The sequence below is a fragment of the Hemicordylus capensis genome, chromosome 2 (assembly GCF_027244095.1).
Source record: "Hemicordylus capensis ecotype Gifberg chromosome 2, rHemCap1.1.pri, whole genome shotgun sequence".
NCBI lineage: Eukaryota > Metazoa > Chordata > Lepidosauria > Squamata > Cordylidae > Hemicordylus > Hemicordylus capensis.
The window spans coordinates 37,093,381-37,118,356 of record NC_069658.1 but is presented as its reverse complement, the minus strand read 5'-3'; the positions used below and the strand labels follow the sequence as shown (position 1 = coordinate 37,118,356).

The window sequence follows — 24,976 nt, the reverse complement described above, 5'->3', positions numbered from 1 at the left end:
GGTGCAGGGACCGAACGTCCGGGTGGAGCACCCATATCCCCTCCTGCAACAGCAGGTAAGGAAGAGCAGGGAGGCACACCCAAGTCACTGCCAGCAGCCTCAGAGCTGCAAACCAAGGCCTCCTGGGCCACCAGGGGGCGATCAGGATGTCCCTGGTGCAGTCCACCTTTCAGTTTGCGCAGCACCCTTAGAATGAGGGAAAACGGAGGAAACAGGTAAAGGAGGAAACCTGTCCAAGACAGGATGAAAGTATTGCCCTGAGAGCCCTCGCCTTCCCCTCCCCTGGAGCAATAGATGGTACATTGAGCATTGCCCCGAGATGCAAAGACATCTAGAGCAGGAGCACTCCATGTTGCAAATACGCTCCGGAGGACACCCCGGTCCAAAGCCCATTCGTGGGAGACCATCATCAGCCTGCTCAACGTGTCCACCTGAACATTCAGGGACCCTTGGATGTAGGCCACATGAGGTGACACCACATGCGCCACACACCAATGCCAAAGGTCTAGCGACAGGAACAGAAAGCTCCTTGAAGCCCCCCTTGCCGATTTATATAGGCTTTCGCCATCGTATTGTCCATCTGTATTGTCACCAAGCAACCCGCAATCATGGGCAAGAAACCCTTAAGTGCATGGAATATGGCCAACCTTTCTCCTCTGACCACCAATGGTCGCTCAGGCGAAACCCATCCAAATGAGTGCCCCAATCTAGCTCCGACACATCAGTCGTAATTACCCATCATGGCTGGGGAACATGGAAGGGGGCACTGAAGTTCAGATGACAACTCTCAAGCCATCATGCCGCAGTCGCCCACACCCACCAAGGGGGCGTATGCGCCAAACAAGTTGAGTCCTGAAGAGGATTGAACACGTGCAGGAACCACTGCTGAATGACGTGCATCCAAAGGTGCACACGAGGGAGCACATACATGGTGGCATTCATATGTCCCAAGAGCCACTACACTGAGTGCATGGTCTGCAGCCCTCCGGCCAGAAAAATGGAGGCCAGCCTCACGAGCTTTCATCTGTGGGCTTCCGGGAGGAAGACCTTCTCTAGGCCAGTATCAAAGGTCAGTCCTATAAATTGTATCCTATAGGTCAGTTCCAGCTGGGACTTCTCGAAATTGATTTGGAAACCCAGATTCTGCAGGGTATCTATGACCGATCCAAGAGCCTCCAGGGCAGCTTGCCTGGAACTCGCCAGGATGAGCCAATCGTCTAGAAAAGGCAGGATCTGCATCTCTCGTTCCTGCAGAAAAACCACCATCAGGACCAGGGATTTTGTAAAAACCCTAGGTGCCGTCGTGAGACCATACAGCAAGGCATTGAACTGGTAAAGGATCCCCCCATCTTGAAATGCAGGAAGCGTAAATGCTGAGGGCGTATCGAGTCATGATAATATGCGTCTTTCAAGTCTAGGGAGACAATCCACATGTCTCTTTCTAGGAGGACCAGTACAGTCAGTACCGACAACATTGGGAAATGCTTGTACAATAGGTGCTTGTTCGGGGCCCTGAAGTCCAGTATAGGACGCTGACCACCGTCCAGTTTTGGAACGACGAAGTACCGGAAATAGAAACTGGGGCTCTCCGCATTTGCAACCATTTCTATCGCGTCTTTCAAGAGGAGAGCAGAGACCTCCTTGTCCAACTCCGGAGCAGACAGTAGTCATGACCCCGAACACGGGGCATCCTGCATTACTCAAGAGTGTAGTCCAGACATATGACCGTGAGGACCTAGTCATCCGCATTCACCTTGTCCCAATTGGCTGCAAATGGAGCCAGGCAGGTTCGAAAGGGCCCACAGTCATTGTTTCTTTTGAAAAGTGTTCGGACACGGTTTCTGAGAGGCAGGTTTACTAGGCTGGAGCCCGGACTTGTATCGAGACTGGAACCTGTTGCCGCGAAAGGAACATTCCGATGAAGATTGTTGCTGCAAAGGAGATTTCAGTTGTTGATAAGGAGACCACCTGGACGGCCTCTACAGCTTAGGGGCCGAGGAAGAGTAGGACATCGACTTAGACATACTCCTCAGCTTCTGGACCTTCTGCAGCGTGTCATCCGCTTGCTTCGCAAAGAAGCTAGAACCTTCAAAGGGAAGATCTTCAATCCTGGCACGGGCTTCATAGGTCAGACCAGATGAACACAGCCAGGCACGCCTCCTGAGAACTACCGATGTGGCCATCACTTTGGCTGCACACTCTACAGAGTGTCTAGCCAAGTAGAGCTCCTATTTCACCACCTGTACCGCTTTGCGGAGAAAGGCTTTAGCCAGGTCATGTTCATCTTGTAGCAGGAGAGCCAAAGGGGGCCACCTTCTCCCACAAAAAGTGGTTGTACCTGGCACTGTAGGCCCGGTAATTAGCCATCCTTAAGTGGAGAGCAGAAGCCAAGTAAAGCCTTCTTACAAAGGAGTCCAACTCCCTGCCCTCCTTATCACCAGGTACAGAATGACTGACCTCTAGACTTCTGCAGAGATGCCTCCACCACAATGGAGTTAGGGGTGGGATGATTCTTCAGGAAAGTTGTATCATCCTGCAGCTGTACTCTGTAAAAGTTCTCCAAGTGCCTGTTGGGTTGGGAAAGAGTCGCTGGCTTTAACCAATGCCTTCGCATGACCCCCCCAACAATGCAGTGTTAAGAGGCAGAGAGGCCAGTACCTTAGCCTCCACATCAATAAGGCTGGACAAGGGGTCCAATTCCCCTTTCTGCTGCGTACCAAGGCTTACGCCCAGGGCAGAGGCCATGCGGGCCACATATGCAGAGTATTGCTTAAGGTCCTCTGACAGAGAAACGGGCTTAGAGTCCGACCGAATATCCAGAGGGGAAGACCCCAGGGAAACAGCAACTGAGCCCGGAGAGCCAGGTTCGCTTTCGCTGTCCAACTCAGGAGGCACTAAAGAGTCCTGGGTCAAAGCCATCAAAACCGTAGGGGAGTTTGCTTGGCTTTCCACATTGCCCAGTACCAAGCCATCTGGCTCCGCTGACTGTACATGGGTAGGTTTCGAAGCCTGTTGTCGAGCAGGAGCTTCAAAGGGTGAAGCGCACCACTCAGGACGATCTCAAAGGCAGCCCTGAAGAAAGCGTGAGAGAGGCCTTCGCTCAGAATGCAAAGGGGGCTGGCGCCAATCACAAACAGTCCGAGCTTTCCCACAAGCAGGTTCCTCTCGGTACCAAGACCCATATCGGGGTTTCCCATAGTCCGAACAATAGTCAAAGTGGTAATATCTATCAACGCCCGAGTCCCAGAACCAAGCACCATAAGAGGAAGGCTCATCCTCAAAGGGGATGCTCCTGGCGCTGCAGAGGGGACGAACGACATCGTGTTTCCGGCATGCTTATCCGGCGAATAAGGCTCCTCATCTGAGGTAGCGTATCCACACTCATTGGTCACTACCGAGAGTTCCCTGCCCATGTGGGCACAGTCAGGTGTTGGGGTAAGAGACCTCTCTGCCAGCAGCGAGTTAGGCCAAACAGAGATCAAAGAGCTCGGTTCCCTGGCTAGGAGACCATGGGACGCTTGGTCCTGTCCCGAAGACAACTTTGTTTTCTTGGCCAGCAGTAGAAACTAGTGCGGGCTTCTCCTTCTTCTTAAGAATAGGCAGAAGGTGTTGACCTGCCAGCAGACTCAGAGGCAACTTCAGCTTTTTCTTCTTCGGAATCGGTACTGAGACTGGGGAAGGGTCTGGTATCACAGGTGTAGGATGCTTAGGCAAGTCATCCAGTGGTGCCGATGGGACCAATACTAGCAAGAGGTCCAAGACGGGTGCCACTGGAACCGGTACCAAGGCTGGGAGTTCAAGCTCTGTAGGAGCAGAGTCCGATCGCTTCAAGTGCATCAAAGAAGCCATCCCGAACAACTGCTTCAACAATAAAGCCTCCGAACAGAGAGCCACGTCTCAAAGGGCAGCGCACAAGTGAGAAGCCCTAATTTTTTTAGTCTGTTTCGTAAACATCTGGCAGTGAATACAGGTCTTAACAATGTGGGATTCCCCCAGGCAGAGGAGACACTCAGTATGAGTATTGGGGAAAGGGATCTTAGATCCACAATGAACACATTTCTTGAAAATCATCGTGCCCGGCATAAACACCGCAGTCTGGATGGCCACCAAGCTCCGTCCCAGCCGAGAATGGAGCCACGGAGATAATTGAGGGGACGGCTAAAATAAAAAAGCTATGAAAAAACCGCTACTGTGCAAAAAAAGAAAGAAAAAGGAAATGGTAATAGTCCTGCTCATTGCCGAGCTGCAGATTCCACGTCTACTGAAGGCTGAGGGGATGTTGAGTGGTGCAGCCATATATAGTGGCTGGGGGTGGGGTTCCCACCCAAAGCAGGAGAATTGACCTTGTTAGGTTCCTATGAGGTCTATGAGCAGGCACATAGCCCATTGGTGTAAAAGACGGAGACCACGTCGAAGAACCACAATACTAGAAGCCCAGTTAGTTTGTATACCCAAAAGGTGGAAAGGTACCACTAAGTCCAGGAGGATGCCAGCATGGCTAACAGGTATAGTCAAGGAAGCCATAAAAGGGAAGAAGACTTCCTTCCGAAATTGGAAGGCGGTCCTGGTGGCGGGCTCCCCAGCGGCGGCGGCCACAATGGCGGGTGCCGCAAGGGCGGGTTCCCCAGCGGCGGGGGCCTCCACCGCCAGGATGAGAGCCGCAGACGCGGCGGGGGGAGACGGGGACGGTCGCGATGGTGGCCGCCATCTTGCCCGCCCCTTGCGATAGCTCCGGCAAGGGGGGGGGGCAGATGCAGGGGGTGGGCAGGGAGAGGGCCTAACGCCTCTCCCCAAACATTGCCCGGTGTGGGTGGGCCCGGGGGGGGGCGAGGGCACCCGCTCCCCCCAGCCGTCCCGCCAACCACGTGCGTGTCCTGGTCTCCCTGCTGCCGCAGCGAATCGCTGCAAGCGGCCTGAATTAGGATCCTTTCACTCTGTCGCAGAGCCAGCAGAGTATGTGGATTTCTCCCCCCAGCCTCCTCCTCCTTTTTCTTCCCTTTGGGGAAGTTCTTTTTCCTCTTCCCCTGACCATGTGGGTCAGTAGAGGACGAGTGGCGGAGTCTCTTATGAGACTTTATCTTCACCACCCTAGGGTCTTCCCCGGTGCTCTCTGAAAGGGATCCCTGTAGGGTATCCCCTGTCTGAGAAAGGTCCATGTTAGTAAGGAAAAGCTCACCAAAGGAGAGGTGGAAGTGAAGGTCCGGGCAGGAGCCTGCCCAGATGCGTCTATTCAGGAGCTAAGACAGGAAGGAACTGGGGAAATACACCTGGGCATGCTGGGAGAAGGGGGACGGATCATAACCTATCTGAAACACCTGAGACTTCCTGTCTATCTGGAGCAAGGAGCGGAAGACAACCCATTGTGAGCCGTGACCTCCTACTTCGAGGGAGAAAAGAGTGTTTGAGGAACATTTAGCTAAAAGCATCAAGGGGAATAACAAAAACTTATTTAAATACATCAGATGCAGGAAACCTGCCAGGGAGGTGGTGGACCCTTAGACAATGAGAGAGTGAAAGGGATTATTAAGGAGGATATGGGGGTTGCAGAGAAGCTGAATGAGTTCTTTGTGTCCATCTTCATGGCAGAGGATAGCGAGCATATATCTGTTCCTGAAACAGGATTTTGGGGGATGGAGACTAAAGAATGGAGTCAGATAGAAGTGACAAGAGATGATGTTCTAAACTGTAAGGAGAAACTGAAAACTAGCAAATCTCCAGGGCCAGATGGCATCCATCCAGGAGTCCTCAAAGAACTCAAATGTGAAATTGCCAACCTCCTTGCTAAAATATATAACTTATCCTTGCAATCAGGCTCTGTACAGGAGGACTGGAAAGTAGCCAATGTAACACCGATTTTCAAAAAGGGAACCTCTGTTCCAGGCAAATTAATGGAAAGCATCCTCAAGTATAAAACTGTAAAGCACATAGAACGGGCCTTGCTGGGAGAGAACTAGCATGGTTTCTGCAAAGCTAAATCTTGCCTCACCAACCTTTTGGAGTTCTTTGCGAGTGTCAACAAGTCTGTGGATAAAGGTGATCCAGTTGACATAGTATACCTGGACTTCTAAAAAGCATTCAACCAAGTTCCTCATCAAAGACTCCTGAGAAAACTTACTAGTCATGGAATAAAGGGACAAGTGCATGTGTGGATTGCTAACTGGTTGAAGGACAGGAAACAGAGGGCAGGGATAAATGGAGAGTTTTCACAATGGAAGGAAGTAAGAAGTCGGGGGCCCCAGGGATCTGTACTCAGACCGGCTTTTTAATTTATTCATAAATGATCTAGAAGTAAGGGTAAGCAGCAAGATGGCCAAATTTGCAGATGATACCAAACTCTTTTGGGTAGTGAAATCCAAAACAGATTGTGAGGAGCTCCAAAAGGATCTCTCCAAACTGGGTGAGTGGCAAATGCAGTTCAATGTTGGCAAGTGTAAAGTGATGCACATTGGGATGAAAAACCCAGACTTCAAGTATACACTGATGGGATCTGAGCTATCAGTGACTGACCAGGAGAGGGATCTTGGGATTATGGTGGACAGCTTGTTGAAAGTGTTGACTCAATGCGTTGCAGCTGTGAAAAAGGCCAATTCCATGCTAGGGATCATTAGGAAAGGGAATGAAAATAAAACTGCCAATATTATAATGGCCTTATACAAAACTATGGTGCGGCCACACCTGGAGTACTGCGTACAATTCTGGTCACCACATCTAAATAAGGACATTGTAGAACTGAAAAAGGTGCAGGAGGAGGCAACCAAGCCTAAAGCACCATTCTTATGAGGCAAGGCTACAACACCTGGGGCTATTTAGTTTAGAAAAAAGACGACTGCGGGGAGACATGATAGGGGTCTATAAAATCACTGGGGGGGGGGGAAGAATTTTAAAAAATCATTAAAAACTGCAGCAGTGTCCGATTGCTTTGGGTGGTAGTTGGCACCCATGGGTGCCTACCACAACCACCCAGTTTTGGAGGCTCAAACCTTCAAACCAGTTATAATAGAACCAGGCTCTGTTTGGTTCAAACTCAGACTGGCACTGCCAATTCAATGCCCTGTTTGTTTTGAGTTCGAACCTTCAAATTGAACTGGTTTGAATTTGAACCTGTTTGCACATCCCTAGCACATACGAAGCTGCCATATACTGAGTCAGACTATTGGTCAATCTAACTCAGTATTGTCTACACAGACTGGCAGCAGCTTCTCCAAGGTTACAGATAGGAAGCTCTCTCAGCCCAGTCTTCGAGATACCAAGGAAGGAACTTGGAACCTAGATGCTCTTCCCAGAGCGGCTCCATCCCATGTAGTCTCCCATTCATATGCAGACAGCGCAGACCCTGCTTAGCTAAGAGTGTCTTTAACTAAGTTTTAAAATTTTATTTATTTAGAGGATTCTGATATTATTGCATTCTCTTCATGGGCAACCTAACTGTCACAGCTTGAAAACCAGGCCAGTCCAAAATAGTCAAGTAGCTCCACCACTCTATAGTCCTTGTGCCAGTTTTTGTTTGCTGTTGGTTGATTATTGTGTTTTACTCTTTTTTTGTATTGGTAGAACTGTTCTATTTGGATAGCAATAGCAACCATATGAATGAAGAACTATATTGATTGCTATAATAGAAATAATTAGAGCAGATTTCAGTTTTTATAGTACAAGTCTTGACAAATCAGGTGCCAGGAAGCCATGGTGCCTCAACATTTAACTGTGGTGCCTAGACTAAAATATTCAAGAGGCAGAGTTATTTAATCACTTTATTAAATATTATTATTAAATAGAGTTATTTAATCAACACTCCAGGCAGCCCTGTTTCTCCTCCAAGTATATTACTTGTAAAGGGAATAAAGCTAAGCCCACCGGCCCTCCCACTCCACAATGTCAGTCAATTAAGTTCACTAATTTTGTCAAGGGACCACTGTCTGGCTCAAATTTTTGTGCTGCCTCCTAGGTGCAAAGATAATTTGTCAATCTCTGTTCTAGTAGATTTATAAATATGCAACTTGGACAATACAAACTGTAGTTGGATAAGGGCAATTATATTTGAATTTGCTGTAGCAAGCTCTCCTTGCTCAGTCACATTTACCCATGTTTCTGAAAACCTACTACTTAACCAGTTTGAACAAAGATCTCTAATGTCAACTATCCTGAGTCAGCCAAAGGGTTAGTGCATTTGTCAGTCCTGCAACAGGCGTTCGTCCTACATATTCATTAATGATTTGAATTTTAAAAGTGGGGGAGATCCACAGAATTACTGTAAGTATGCCAAGAGTCTGAGAAATGACCCTAGAATGTATTTCTCCAGCCTTCTCAAACGTTATCCAAAAGTTACCCTACATCCTAAATCAAATTGCAAAAAGCTCAACTAAATATGAAATTAAAGATAGTGTTTAGAAATGCAAGAACCAAACAGAAAATTGCCATCTTCAACATGCCCTGCTTATGTTTTACAAATGCCACTGAGGCCAAGCACTGGACTAGATGAGTAACATTTGGATACAAAGGAATTTATTATGCTATAAAATAAGACATATTGGTTGAAAGCAGGGTCTGCACAGTGAAATGCAACATACTGTTTTAAAGATGAATGTAGTTTGATCTTAGCTTTTGTCATGAATCTCGAAGTATCTGCTGTGACAGATACTTCGAGATTCCTAGACACCAGAACAAAATATTTTGCTTTCCTGGATTTTTCCAGCCTTGTTCTGACCTTATCTGAAATAAAAGGTTAAATATTTACCACTGGTGTAAGTTATCTTTTAACAGAATCTGTTTCCCTCATTATAACAGGCCAACCATTACACTGTAAACTCAAGTAGAGGATCAAGCAGAACAGAGCATCCAATAAACCTTCAATCCAGAAGATTTCTGTTCAAGATAAACACATTCATCAATGAAAATTTCACCCTAATGCATAATACCAGATTTTCATCTACAAAACTAATAACATTCATGAGTTTATACTTTAAAAGAAGAGCCAAGATTCACACATTTTGGCTGGCCTTGGTAGTCAGCCACTATTTATGGTTGCCATCAACTCTGCTCCTATCCACTGTTCCGTCTAAGGCATAAGCACGTGCACGCACTCACAAGTTTTCTGATGTCCGCTCAGTTAATTTAAGATCCCACTCAGATTGAATTAGAAAGGCCCCACTCTGAATGTATGTGCGCACACAGTGCCTTGATACTGCTGCCCAGAACAAAACTCATTCTGCACAGAGAGGGGGAAAATTAGAGAGACCACTACTCCTATCCCAAATCTTCTGGCATGTACAGAAGACTCATGCAGCAGACAGGGTTTCCATCTGGCTTTACGCTGCATTTGAGGATTTTGAGCACCTTCAAAGCACAGCATGAAGTTGGAGACTAAAGAAGGGACAACTACCTGGGGCAAGAAATCACTATGGATACCATATTTGTGGAAGAAGAGTCTCAACAAAACAAAAGAGGGAAATTCACAGCTTCCAAGATTTTTTTTTTTTACAGACTCTGAAACATAAGTTCAGCTACAAAAAATTATGACTCTTTTTACAAGAGATTATATTGCATATACACTGAATTACAGAGTTCCAAATTTGTTTATTTCTTAAAGACAATAGCTTACACCATAGTGCACCTTCCTGTAGTATAGACCAAAGTAATTGCTACGCGATTGGCTATGAAGTGTTTAAGCATAGAAGGGTACTGCTTACCCTTCACTGTATAGCTGTTTACCCCAGAACAGTTTCTCACTCATCTTGCATCAACACTGCCTTCTTCACTATGGTTGACTTAACACTCTTCACAATTCTTTATTAGACATAATAAATATGATGACCTATGTAATCCATTCATACTTTCCCTCACACTAGTCTACTCAAACCGGGGGGGGGGGCCAGGACGCGGGCGGGGAGAAGACTACTAGGCAACAAGATATAAGAAATAAGAAGAAAAGGGCAAATATAAAAGAAGAAACAGAAGAGAAGGGGGAATGGAGTACAGAAAAGAAATAAAGGGAAAGTGCAGCACCAGAGGAACTTCAGTAACACAGTCACAGCTCACAAAGAGACATGATGCCATATGAATGTAAAGGTGTCAGGGGTGTCCCACAAACTATAGGTAATCTTTTCCTTGGCACAAAGGATTGAAAACACTCAAACAGTTGTAAACAGAGGACAAATCAATTATGCAAACAAATCCTAAAGCAGCCTCTCAAGCTCAGAGATCTGGGGTTGGAATTTTTTTAATGCTACTTTTCCCTATTGCAAGTTTTCCATTTCTAAAAATTCAATGTTTAATAAGAGCCATTAGTAACAATTAATGGATGCCAATTCTGTATTAGGCAATCTTGAAAACTTCAACAGTTTATTTCTAAATAAAGCTTTAAATTTGTTTCATTCTAGCTTTTAAAGCACATTAAGCAACTATTTATTTTTGCCCCCTAATCAAATATTTCAGTTCAACCACTTGAAAAACATTTAAGATACAGCATGCACAATTAATATGGTGGGGTTTTTTTTTATAAAAAATGTGCTTTACACTAAATACATAGGTTAGAAAGCATGCCAAATCAGATCACCATCTATTTAGAGCATCAGGAAAATCTGTATAGTAAAGTTTTGAGAATATGCAAATAATAAGAAGTTGCATCGGCAAGTTTCCAGAAAATTTTCTAATTCAGAAATTTCAAGAACACTCACATTTCTGCTCAGGCTACAGATATACCCCTTCTATTCAACATGAAGGAACACACACTTTACTATGTCCACATTAAACTAAAGATGCAGGTAAACCACACCATTATTTCAGGTTGAAGATAAAATAATCAATATACAAGCTACAGCTATGTTGCCCCCATATCAATCTTGCTTAAAGAAATTACTAAGATGTTCATATGCCCTTCCCTCCCTATGGTATTTCTGATAAAGTATTACACACTGCACAATGTTCATTACAGCTACACCTTACCCTTAGACAGTAATTTCAGACCACAAAAGAATGCTATACAACAAAAAAGAACAATCCTAACCATGCCCTGAAAATGTTCTAAAGACATGCAGCACAGTTCTGCTGTTGCAGCTAAGCAGGTTTACAGGTTACCTGTAAGCTGCATGAATGAGAGCTCCTGAGAACCTGTTTTGCTCGGAGCACCTCAGAGGAAGAGCAGGGCATAAATATCATGATAAAATCAAATAGCCACTTGTGCAAGATAGTTTATAACTATGTATGTGCAATGGTTTATTTTTTGCCTGTATTCATAGAAGGAACTGACCTCTATAATCACATATATTCCAATCCTGAACATATTTTTCTTCCCACAAGAATGACAAGAGTTTTAAAATGTAATGAAACACACACTAGAAGAGCAAGGGGGAAGTGGCAACACGTCAGCATTTTCCAAAGAATGAAGGACTTACACATGGCAGCACCAATTCCTGAATACTACAGAGCAGGTATAGGCAACATCCCACTCTCTAGATGTTGATGAACTACGACTGCCATCATCCCCAGCTGTAATAAATTGTGGCTGAGGGTGATGGAGGCTGTTGTTCAGCAACATATGGAGAGCCACACATTGCCTACCCCTGCTATAAAGTGTATTCTATTCATTACCAAATATTGTTCTAAATTCAGTATCCCAGCCACAGGCAACTATCACCTCATTACAAGCTGTGTGGTGCCATTTGATAGTTCCTTTCCTGCCCCACTCACAGAGCTTGAATATCGGATAGCCAGTAACCATCAGCACATATTTAAGCGTTTTCTGCCACACCTATATAATGTTTTGCAAAGCCAAGCTCATAAAACATACCACAGAATGCATACAAGCGTACCAATACTCATATGATTGTACTTCTATTTTTTGTTCCCATTCCATACACAAAGATGTTCAACTCATAATAGACAAAACTCCTCAATTTTTGTTTAGTATGTTTTACTCCTAGTTTGGAATTAAAGAGACCATTGTATTTAGAAATTCAACACTCTAGAGTGAGCAATATCAGATTGTTGCCAAATCTGACAACTCAATAGGATAAACACTCAAGCTTAAATGTAACAGGTCAATCAGGGTCAGCAGCGTGTTTCTGAACTTACAGAGAACTTCTCTAGCATGGGCAGCACTCATAGGTATTTAGGCTCTTGTGCAACAATGCGAGTGCTAGAGGATTGGGGAAACTAAGAGCTCCTACTATGTGGAGAGCCAGTCTTGCCATAGGAAGCAACAACTGTCCCCTTTGTTAAGCAGGGTTCACCTTGGTTTACATTTGAATGAGTGACTACATGTGAGCACTGTCTGCTGTAAGATATAAATACACACCTTAGGGCAGGGGTGGGGAACCTTGGCTCTCCAGCTGTTGCTGAACTACAACTCCCATGATCCCCAGACTTATTGTGGCTGGGGATGGTGGAAGTTGTAGTTCAATAACAGCCGGAGGGGCCAAGGTTCCCCACCCCTGCCTTAGGGGATGAGTCCACAGCTTAGTGGCAGAGCATCTGCTTGCATGCAGAAGGTCCCAGAATCAACCCTGGCATCCCTAGGTAGGGGTAGGAAAGACTCCTGCCTGAAACCCTAAAGAAGCCACTGCCAGTCAGTGTAGACATTACTTCGCTAGATTGACCATACTGTTATAAGACAGCTTCCTATGTTCCTAAGTGTGCCCTCCGAGGATCAAAGCATATGTGCTTCATTAGTCAGGATGTCGGCCACTGAATATATTTGGTGCCAAGCCTTACGATCTGCCTTTGTTTGGCGTCAGAAAAGGTTGATTGTGTGTGTACACCCATCTGTGACCTCTTTAATAACCTGTTTACAATTGGATACATACCAAATTCGCAGTAAATGGAAAGAGATCCCAGGGGACCTCTGACAGGGGCGTATTTTGCTATATTGGCTCAAGATGGCGGCCACTCAAAGTACAGATACGCTTTTCTAACTTATGTGCTGACAATTTAATAGGAACCACATTGACAGAACATGGGAGGGGGTCCTAGGTAAGAATCACTATGTTAAAAGAAGCAGAAGATTCCTTTAGGTCTGCTTAAAACTACTTGCTTAATTGTTTGACAAAATCAAAGGCCAGGATACATATTAGATCTCTCTCTCTCTCCCTCCTTTATTGTATTAATCAGAGAACTGATCCCACTGCTCCAAGGTTGAAATATTTCCTTTATGTCTTATACCCAAAGATTTAAGAAATGCCAACTGTACCAAAAAAAAAATGCTTTACCCAAGGACTGAAATGAATAGCAACACTTACACAGCACTTTATAGAGTTCAAAATATTTCATATTTATTTATCTATCATACTTCTATACCGCTTGATGTAGACATCTCTAGGGGGTACAATTTCAAATTAAAATAGGACAGGTCCACAAACACTACTCAACTTTACCTCAAAGATAGACAGAAGCTATTCCTTTTTTTGTACAAGCTAGCATTCTGTGACTGTTTCTGCCTCCCCAACCCACTATTTCATGCTGGTAGCTTCCAAGGCTCTAACAAAAAGGTAGCCACTCCTGGAAACCCACCCCTGTAGTAGATTTTATATGGCACCTGTATCGAAAGATACTTCTTTCTTCTGTAGGAAGAGAGATGCAAATACAAGAAGTCACCAAGACAAGTTTAAATTACAATACTGACCTGGTTGCTTGTTGCAACTTTAAATGGTTAACAAGCAATGAGCTGAACAAGACATCCACCATACTGAGAACAGCTCATGTAAGCTCTTTTGTTATTCTGTCTAGTCTAGTCTTAAGGAGCTAATATCTCTTTAAGGACAAAGAATCAAATGAGCTGCCCCCATAATAAAGCTCTGTGTCAACATGGGTCAACAGTATGATTGCTTGACAAACTCTTTAGTTCCAAGTCTTCTTCCCACTCAGTGGAAATCCTCCCCAGAGAAAGCCAGTTTGAATCCAATGTGTAATGAGCCAGTTTGTGCCTGACCTCCCCTCTTCCTATTTGGCACACACTTGCTCTAATAAGCATGCCAAGAGGAAAAACAGCTGAAGTCTGAGGTGGTCAAATTGAGGAAGCAGACACTTTGCTTTAAGTACAGCTAACCATCTTCGGCTTCTTGCTTGGCATGCACTTTCCCAAGAGCAAGCTGGACAGCAACCAAAGTTGAGATGAGTGTACACAGAGCTGACTTCTTCATCCTTGCAAAAGCTGCAAATTGTTGTTAACTTTTGATGGATAGAGATGTCGGTTGAGTGCACAGAGAAATACAAGGCAGCATTCAGCCAAGTAAATACAAAACTGATGGTGATGAACAGCAAAGGGGCAAAGAGGAGCGCAGGTGAACAGAGTGATCACTCCTTAAATTATTACTTACAAGGCCTCACTATGATCATGTAAATCAGTTGGATTACCTCACACAGACCAACAACATGCAACTGTTGTGTCTATCTGGTCTAACTAGATTTTAATTAAATAAGTAGTGCAAACCTGAATATCTGGAAAAGATCTCTCCCAAACAATTCTCATGTGACCTATACTAATTGTTTATATAGTGCAAGTAGTTTCTTATTTAAGAATATCAGTGGTGCACACACACACCCCTCAAAAAACCTCCAAATTGCTCAGATACTACTGAAGTAGACAAAGGCAATTCTTCTAAACAAAAAGTTCATTTTTTTTAAATCCTGCATTCTGAATTTCTCTGGTCATATCATAGCCCAGAAAGCCAGATCTGATATACTCTCCCTCTCTATTTATGTAGCTTCGCTCTTCTACAGACTATATTGCAAATATTTATTTATTTTTATTTAACATATTTGTATACCACCCAAAACTTACGTCTCTGGGCAGTTTACAACAAAATAAAAACAGAAAGTAAAACATTTGTTAAGACAAAAACAAAAAGTTTAAAGCATTAGAACAATTTAAATTTTTTAAAAACAATATTTTACAACAGCATTAAAACAATATTAATTAAAAGCCTGGGTGAACAGAAGCATCTTTAAAGTCTTTTTAAAAGCTGTCAGAGATGGGGAGGCTCTTTCCAAAGGGAGCGAATTCCAAAGTCTTGGGGCAGCAGCGGAGGAGGTCCATCCCTGAGTGGCCACCAGACAAGCTGGTGGCAAATGCAGATGGACCACTTCAGATGATCTCAGTGGGTGGTGTGGTTCATGATGAAAGAAGTCATTCTCTTAAATACCCAGGGCCCAAGCTGTTTAGGGCTTTATAGGTTATAACCAACACCTTGTATTTTGCCTGGAAACGTATTGGCAGCCAGTGTAGCTCCTTCAATACAGGAGTAATATGGTCTCTCCTAGAAGACCCAGAGACCAGCCTGGCTGCCGCATTCTGAACCAACTGTAGTTTCCGGACTACATACAAAGGCAGCCCCACATAGAGCACATTACAGTAATCCAGTCTGGAGGTTACTAGCAGATGTACCACTGTTTTGAGATCATCTATCACAAGAAACGGACGCAGCTGGCGTATCAGCCGAAGCTGATAGAAGGCACCTCTGGCCACTGCCTCAACCTGGGACACCAGGGAGAGACTTGGATCCAGAAGCACCCCTAGACTGCATACCTGTTCCTTCTGGGGAAGTGTGACCCCATACAGAACAGGTAGATCAAAATTGTCTCTTGAGTTTCAACCCCGCACGATGAGTACCTCCGTTTTATCTGGATTCAGTCTCAGTTTGTTATCCCTCATCCAGCCCATTACCGACTCCAGACAGGCATTTAGGGAGGTTATGCCCCCTCCCAATGATGCTGACATGGAGAAATAGATTTGGGTGTCATCAGCATACTGATAGCACCCTGCACCAGAACTCCTGATGATCTCTCCCAGCGGTTTCATGTAGATGTTAAACATCTGAGACAATATGGAGCCCTGAGGCACACCAAACAAAAGTTCAGATTTTGAGGAACAACAGTCTCCAAGGGACACCATCAGGAACCTGCCCAAAATGTAGGAGCAGAACCACCGCAAAGCAGTGCCTCCAACTCCAAACCCCCTCAGACGCTCCAGAAGGATACAATGGTCGATAGTATCGAAAGCTGTCAAGAGGTCCAAAAGGACCAACAGAGTCATACTTCCTCTATCCATTTCCAATTGGAGAACCTCCATCAGGCTGACCAAGACAGGCTCCACCCCACAGCCCACCCGAAAGCCAGTTTGAAATAGGTCAAGATAATGAATTTCCTCCAAGACTGTCTGGAGCTGGGAGGCTACCACCCTCTCAATTACCTTGCCCAGCCACGGAAGGTTGGAGACAGGCCTGTAGTTGCTCAACTCTAAGGGATCCAAGGTAGGCTTCTTCAGATGCAATCTAATAATTGCCTCCTTAAGACAAGGAGGCATCCTACCTTCCCTCAGAGATACATTTATAATCTCTACCAGGCTTTCTACAAAAACTCCCCTGCCAGATAATATAAGCCATGTCAGGCAAGGGTCAAGAGAACATGTGGTAGGCCTCACTGTTCCAATCAGCTTGTCCACATCCTCAGGAGTCACAAACTGGTACTGATCCAAGAATAGGCTCTTCAGATATGGGCTCTAACACCTTAATTTTTATATTATCAAGTTTACTACGAACTATATAGAGCACGATCTCAATTTCAGAAACAGTATGACAATAGTCAACCTTTTCAAACCCAGGACTCACTTTAAGAAACTACAACACAGGACCCAATTCTAATTTTTTAACCATACATGCCCATTTTCCTGCTTTTGTACATGGAAGACAGGGCTACTGTACTTTAAGAGTTGCCTAAAAATGGGAATTTTTATGGATGCAGATATCAATGTAATGCACAGATAAGAAAAGTTGCATCTGTTTAAATTACCTCTTCTATACAACTACTAGAGAATGATTAAGGAAGAGAGAGGGAAAGTGATGGCAATGCCATGCCGCAACCCACTTTGGATTAGGACATAATCCACTTGAAGGCCAACAACGTAATAATTAAGTCCTAGACTTAGACTGGAGAGACCCAGATTCAAATCCCATTCAATAATGAAACTATAGTTGACACAGAAATTAAAGTGTGCTGTCAAGTCGGTGTCAATTCCTGGCAACCACAGAGCCCTGTGGTTGTCGTTGGTAGAATACAGGAAGGATTTACCATTGCCATTTCCTGCGCAATATAAGATGATGCCTTTCAGCATCTTCCTCTATTGCTGCTACCCGATATAAGTGTTTCCAATAATCTAGGAAACATACAGTGTGGATTTGAACCGGCAACCTCTGACTTGCCAGTCAAGTCATTTCCCCACTGTACCATAGAAATTACCCCCTCTCAATCTAACCACTTCAAAATGTTTATGATAACCATAGAAATATTGCTTCAAGTTCCTTGGGTAGGATTCAAACCTCAGCTGGAGATTTCTTTAGTCACTATGCTCTCAGCTCTCACTTAAAATAAGCTGTCAAATGGCCTGGCAAATATCTTGTCTTTTTTATTTGTATAAGCAAAAGTACTAATCATTAAAAGTTTATACAAAGTGAGTTTAGATAACCAGGCAACTAAAGCAAAAAAGCCTGGGTTTGAAAAGCAATGGCAATATTTAAGGCAAAATATGAATAGCAACTTGTGAAAAGAGATCACTGCCTATCTACTCAGACTGTGGGGTGGGCCAACACCACCTAAAAATATGATTGATTCAGGAAAAGAACAGAGGTTTCTCCTCTCCTGCCCAACAACCAGAAGACAGATGGACTGAATTCTCTCTAGCAAATGACTCCCCTTGTTCTTCATTATTCCAGTGGGATTAACTGCTGCACCCCCACTGTCTCATTATGCCCCCTCATCTGAAAGGAGGTTTCAGAGAGAACAGCAGTTTTATCTTTTTCTATGCCTGCATGCAAGACTTCCAGACATTCACCAGAAAACATAGTGGTGCTGAGCTATGGGACCCAGAAGCTGGAGTTCAGGAGGGGGTCTATTAAGTTCACAGAAATTTGAAAATTTTGGTCTATCCCCAAGTCTTGCTATACCCAGCAGCAATTAATTGCTAAATATGAGGTATGCAAACTGTTCAACATCACAAACAGCTACACCAAAACAATTTTCAGAATAACAGACCACCACCCCATTTTCAAGACAGATAATGCTGATTCATAACCACACTTTCATCTTTAACAAGCCATACTAATATCAGCACAGACAATGGGCTATTGACAGCAGAATCTTTGTATATATCAAGATCTCCATTTATTTGTTTATTATCAGCTTTGTACACCACCCCAAACTTTTGACTCTGGGCGGTTAACAATAGCATAAAACAAGTTAAAAACATATACAAAAAACTTAAAACAATTTAACAATTTAAAAATAAATCAGAAATTAAAACCTAAAATTTTTTAGGAAGCTGAGAAAGCTTGGGCGAAAAGATGGGTCCCCCTCCATACATATGATATGCTCAGGTATCACTACCATTGTCCAACAAAAATTGTTGAATTGAATATAAGCCTCAACAAAGAACATGCTATGACTTTGCAGACAATAAGAGAAAAGAGAAATAGTTTATACATTCACAAATGACTAAGAGATAACTAAGGAACCCACAAGTCACACTTAACAGAATACAAATAGTTCAGTTTCATAAACAAAAACTTAGTTTGGAAATACTCAGGGTTCTTTTGTCATCCTAACCTGAACCTGTATCCAGCACACATTCAGCTTCCCCTCCCAAGGAACCTCCAAAGTGTTTTCAAACTTGAATATTTAATGAAATTTTAAAGTACAAGTAGACCTCATTCTGCCACTCCAAAACCACAGATACATTAAATGTAACCCCTTCCCCACCCCCCCACATATACCAAGTTTGGGTGTCAACTGCCCGACCGTGGATATTGGGACTACATATGGCAAGGTTTGCCTGTACACTTCCTAATGTTCACTCAGTATGAAAACATGCCTCTGTGGGGCCCTGCACCCAATCTATTAATTAACAGAAAAATCTCTTAATTAAAGCAATTTGTTATGGGGTGGCTAACATTGATGATGATGATGATGATGATGATGATGATGATGATGATGAATAGAAGATTGGGTGCAAGGTCCCACAATTAAAATATATAAGACTTTTCCAATTGAACTATTTATGCAAAAGTTTGCAATACCCCACATCTACTGGTTAACAGTGTTAACTTTGGTTCAAAGATAAAGGAAAAGCTAGTCTATACCCTATTAAACAACTATTTGGCTCCACCATTTTGGCCACAGTTTAAAAATTTAGAACAGGGATTCTCAAACTTGGGTCCTCAGGTGTTTTTGGACTTCAACTCCCATAATCCCCAGCCTCAGTGGCCTTTGGTTGGGGATTATGGGAGTTGAAGTCCAATAACACCTGAGGACCCAAGTTTGAGAATCACTGATTTAGAAGGTAAGTAAACCTTACAGGCCTCCCCTTCTAAGCAATTAAGGGGGAAGACAGCAGCAACCTGCACTGAACCTTCCAACACAAAAGACAAGGAAAGGATAGCTCCACTGTCACAACAGCAAAGGAAAATCTAAATCCAAACAAAACCACTAAGCAGCTAAATGTAAACAGATTTAAAAATAATAATAATAAGTAGTAGTCCATCAAATCATCATCATCTAAGGCACTGTTTTGTTTATTCACTAAAGCAACCTGCCCGCTAGGCTTCACTTTAACTTCCAACATAAAGGCTTAAAATTTAAGATCAGAGAGAAAGTTACTGACATAATATATACAGTTCTTGTACTTAAAGTACTACTACAACTACTGTTGTACTTAAAGTACTACTAATTATTAAACAGCTGTCAATGTCAATTTACAGAAAGGAAAACATACTAGAAATACAAATATCTGTCACTCACTTCTGAACTAGGTTGTTTTGTCCATTTTATATATTCTTTGAGGCAGTACTGGATTCTGTTGAAAATAAACCTGCAGGGAAATGAAAGGTTTGTAAAAAAATATATATATATATTAACAATTAGAACAAATTATGCTGATTGTCCTAATAAAATATCCGAACTTTACTTTTTAAGCAAGTCAGCAATTCACAATTCCACTTACCATCCTTATGAATACTCAGCAAAATAGCTCAACTACCAGAAAACTCCAAGCTCCTTTTCCAGTTCCAAGATGGAGAGAAAAGTTGAGCTTGCCATTTGGCATTGGGCTGCCAAGGTGTTGCAAGCACCTCTGCAGCCCAGTGTCAAAACAATGCCCTTCCCAAGAGGCCAAAGAGAGGACATAAGTTGACCCAGCAATTGCACTGGTCTTCCACAACTGTGGGAACAATCCTGCCACCATCTCCAGTTCCATATGTGAAGCTGGGTATTGTCCACAATCAATCCCCATATGTGAAGCTGGGGGCAGGGTCCTGGTGCCCACATGTTTTGGCTTGGCTACCAAGGCCAACAAAAAACTGTGAAGCCCAGAAGTATCCAGTACATTAAGCTATTCTTCTACAGAGGAAATAATCTGAAAAGAACACTCTAGGGCAGGCCTGTTCAACTTTGCCCTCCTCCAGCTGTTTTTAGATTACAACTCCCATAATCCCCAGCCACAGCACCCAATAGCCAGGGATTATGGGAGCTATAGGCCAACAGCTACAGGAGGGCCAAAGTTGAGCAGGCCTGCTCTAAGGCATAGGACTCCAAGAACAGTAAAACCTGCCTTAGTACAGTGCAGCACCAGCAATATAGTACTGCACAAGCACTGTGGGACTGTCCCTTTGAGTCAGCACATCTCAGATACACCATATATAAAGGATTCATAAGGCAGGGAGGAGGAGTATGACTTTCTACATTTGTAGCACAGCTCTGGTGTATGAATGCTCCACCTAAAGGCCATATAAAGGGATCCTGAGGCATTTATTTTATTTTTATTTTATTACATTTATATCCCGCTCTTCCTCCAAGCAGCCCAGAGTGGTGTACATACCGTAGTTACGTTTCTCCTCACAACCTCACACAACCACCCTGTGAAGTAGGTTAGGCTGAGAGAGAAGTGACTGGCCCAGAGTCACCCAGCAAGTATCATGGCTGAATGGGGATGTGAACTCGGGTCTCCCTGGTCCCAGTCCAGCACTCTAACTACTACATTTAGGGGCAAGCAAAGCAAAGTGGCATATATCTAAATACTAAAAAGATGCCCCATGTATCCGGAGCAGATTGTTAATCTCTTGCAACACAAACAGAAACACTAATATCAGTTGAACCCTGGGTAGAACTATGGTTCCCTTTTGTGCAACTAAAACTGTTCCCATTTACTACAAGCTAGCATACTTCTCGTCCCAAACATGTAAATTCAGGGGCATAGTAAGACACAAGTAATGTACTGTATATGGGACACTCAATCTCCGCCTAGAAGCCTTACAATCAATGTTGTACCTAGTACAATCATCTTTACTTCTATGACAGCAATCCTAAACACACTTTCTACGAAGTCCAATTGAACTCAGACATAGTTTTGAACAAGAACAATATCAGAGTAAATACCCTGTCAAGTACAAACTTTTATTAAATTAAGACCAAAATGGAGAATATTTAAAGACATCAGCAAAGTAGATTTTAAAGTGTTAATGCCATTCCCTTTTGTCTTTGATTCTGGCATTAAGAAAAGCCCTGATACTAATATAAGGGGGGAAACCTGAATACCTCCAACTCTTCATCATATTTATAATTTGTAATACATTAATATTTAGGTCAGTGGAAATTTTACATAATACTTACAAAATCCAAGAGAACTGCACGGATTGGCATTAACTGTCCGTTATTTGTGTTTTCCAGTTTGGTTCCCTTGCAATAATATCCTGAGTTCCTTAAAGATACTACATCCGTAGCTAAGCAAATACGGGGCTGACCCTTGGAAATCAGCTACCCATTCTTCACATTTAAGGACTCAAAAGTTATATCCAAAAGTCAGACAAGTCTGATTTTAAGAGCTTGTCTTCTCTTTTGATGCGTCTTTTCTTTTCTATTCCATGTACGTCTTACTATCATGAACATCAGTTCCAGAAGAAATAAATACACCTTTTATGACACAAAAACCAGAAGTGAAAAGTCAAATTCCACATCTGAAGTAGAGCGCATTTCTAGGAGTAGGAGTCAGTTCAGGCATCTGCACACAACAGCTATCTGGATATTTCCATGTCGCCTTTTTGCAACATTTAAAAAAAAAATACTAAAAAACGCAAATGAAAAATAAAGTTCCCAGTCTCTTCATTTAGAAAACAGGATCCATTGTAAAATAAAAGCAATATCAGACTACCTTAAAAAAAGTAAAAATAATTGCCATGAACCTCTAAGTGAAGATCAGAAGAATAATTAGTAGCTACATTTAATCTAATCTTCTAGAACTAGTTTGCAGAACTAGTCGATCTGTGTTCTGCCACAAATATTTAAACTAGGAAGTAAAAATAATTTTTCAAAGCAACATGCAGACCCTAAGAAGTGTATACAATTATCCATTCCATATGGGCAAAATTTAGTCCAAGGTGATGTCTTGCACTGGGGGGGAGAGGAGTATTTCAAAAGTTCACAAGCTTTTCAAATTGAGTTCTGCAGACTTCAGAACTTCAGAAGAGCAACTAAACAAGTTAGAATCCCAGCTCCATTTTTAGTAAACGTTTTTCCGTCCAGTTCAAGCAGATGCTACAGGTTAACATCCAGTTAGCTTTTCTCCACAAGGTGAAGCAACAAGTTGCAAAATATCCAGGCCCAGGTTCAGAATCCAAATCACCTAGAAGCAGGGGGGTAAGTGGAAGAAGAGAGAAAGCGCAATTACAATCTGTTTTTCTTTCGAGGCACCTCACAGGTATTCTTTGTTATTCACCTACTCTAAGAATCATCAAGACTACCTTTAAAACCTGAGAATGGTAGAGAAAACACACAAAAAAGTTTAAAGATAACCAGCAACAAAATTCACACTGCTGTTCTGCCGAATAAAAGGAGAACTCACATTTTGGGGCGAAAAAGTAATTGGGGTAGAAATGATACACACAGAAGGTTGGGAGGGGAGCGGAGAAAAACGGAAGAACTTAACTTCCTCAGCCAATTTCTTTGCCCAGTTTTGCATACAAAAGCGACAGTGACCCAAAGAAAACAAAAAGGAGGACCGTTTCAGAGTGAAGCTACAGCTGTTGCCCTACGTGTACTTACACGGGAGTGAGTCCCACTGGACAGCGTGGGGCTCACTTCCGCGCAAAGAGGCATGGAGAATCGAGCTCCAGACAACGGGGGCAACTGCGGGACGCGAGACGGGGCAAAATCCTGGGGGAAAGGGGGAGGAGGCGGCGGCGGGAAGAGGAAAGAGCCCGGCCGTTGCCGAGGAGAAAGGGGGAGGGACTCGGGAGCGCGCGGGTTTCCTGCCTGGGAATTGCTCTTCCTCCTCCTCTCCCCCCCTCCCATTTCATAGCCAGGTAAAGTCGGGGACGAGTTCAGTTTCTTCCTCCCCTTATTCTAAAATATGCTAAAAGGGGCTGCGTAGAGTTTATTCTCCTTCTCTCCCCCCGCCCGGCCCCCATTCAGAGCCACCTTCAGCTTAAACGCAGCCGGGGCCAGAGTCCGTGTCCGGTTTATTTTTAAAAGGGGGGGGAGGGAGGGGATGAAGAGGCCACATGCTCTGGACTGGACGGAGGCAGCCGCTCCGAGGCGGAGGAGGACTCTTCCCAGGGAGGACCACTCGACGGATCCTTCCTGGCAGCAGCGGCTGCTCCTCCCCCAACGGAGATAAGCCTTCCCCCCCCCCGCCAGCTTTTCAATATCCACCCCTCCCGTTTCCACACAAACATTGTTTCCTCCTCCGCCACCTCTTCCCTCCGCCTGCCCTACGCATGAGGCACCACCGCGGCTCTAACCTGCCAGACAAGTCCCGGCAAAGCTCGCAGCTTCAGCGGGGTCCCGAATTTGAAAGCTCCTTTTTGCCGCCGCCACCGCTTCTCTCCCCCGCCGCGCGCACAACTCCTCGCTCCAGTCAGTCAGTCCGTCCCAAAATGGCGCCGCTCCGAGCCGCAGCAGCGATGCCCTGCTCCCAAACCTCGCGAGACTTCCTTGCCACCAGGAGCGAGAGTGGTGGGGAAGGGGGGGTGAGAGGCAACAGAGAGAACGCGCGCGGGCGAACGCAGCGGAGGACACCACAGAGAGCGATCAGCGAGCGAGAGTGCGCGGCAGTTTCAAGGGAACCCGAAAAGGAGAAGTTTCGTGGAACCCCCGTACTCCTAAACACCACCCGCCCTCTCCTTCCCCTGCGCGGCGATCTTGACTGAAGGCCGGCCAGCCCGCGAACCTCCCCCCATGTGACGTCACTCGGAACAATCCCGAACGTTCTGAGAGGCGAGCGGCGAAAGGGGGAATCCCCGAGCGCGCGCATTGCTTTTCTGCCTCCTCACGTTGCAAGACGGAGGGAATCCCACGGCTACCGCTTGCGATAGTGGCGTATGGGGGGCGGGGGGGGAAACAATTCCTGTTAAAATTAACCGGCAGCGTTGCAATCCACCGTCACCTATTGCGGTTATATCACATGAACGGAATCCTGAGCTTTTTAATAAAAAGTCTGCCAGAGCTGCTGTTTAATTTTGTGCTGATATTGTTTGTATCTCTTCACGGTTTGTTTTGTTGATCATTTCAGTTGATTTTAAAAAAATGATTTAGTAAGTTGTATTGAATATTAATTCATTTCATTGCCGAAAGGTAGCAAAGAAGCGTTTTAGACAGGATTATTATTGATGACTTAACGAGACTGCCCCACCTTTCTTGCGAAAACCTGATCACGAGGTATCACATCAATAACACAGAGTACTAACCTGTATACAGAAACGGCTGGCTTGCTGGCTGAAAATGACAAAAGCGAGGCGGGCGGGTGAGTGACGCAAGTGAGGCTACGGGGGTCTTGAAAACCGTATATCCGATATGAGATCCGGCTTCTAGCGCTTCCATATACTTAAATGAGACTTCTCACGTGGTATAGGAACAGTCAACTTGAAGTCTGACTTTTTAAAAAATAAGCTAGTCAGCATACTAAATCTATAGAGAGCAGTGTTTCCCTACCAGTGTGCCACGACACGAA

The 24,976-nt window shown here is 44.1% G+C and overlaps 1 protein-coding gene across 1 annotated transcript in view; it reads right to left on the bottom strand.

Annotated features, from left to right (window-relative positions):
* Positions 1 to 24,137, bottom strand: part of GPBP1 (GC-rich promoter binding protein 1) — a 59,336-nt gene extending 35,199 nt beyond the window's left edge. Inside the window, exons 1-3 of the mRNA XM_053299661.1 lie at positions 23,769 to 24,137; positions 21,643 to 22,651; positions 19,777 to 19,846 (exon numbers count right to left, since the gene is read on the bottom strand). The gene's annotated coding sequence lies outside the window, so the exon portion shown is untranslated. The remainder of the gene's footprint in view (positions 1 to 19,776; positions 19,847 to 21,642; positions 22,652 to 23,768) is intronic.
* Between the last annotated feature and the right edge of the window lie 839 nt (positions 24,138 to 24,976).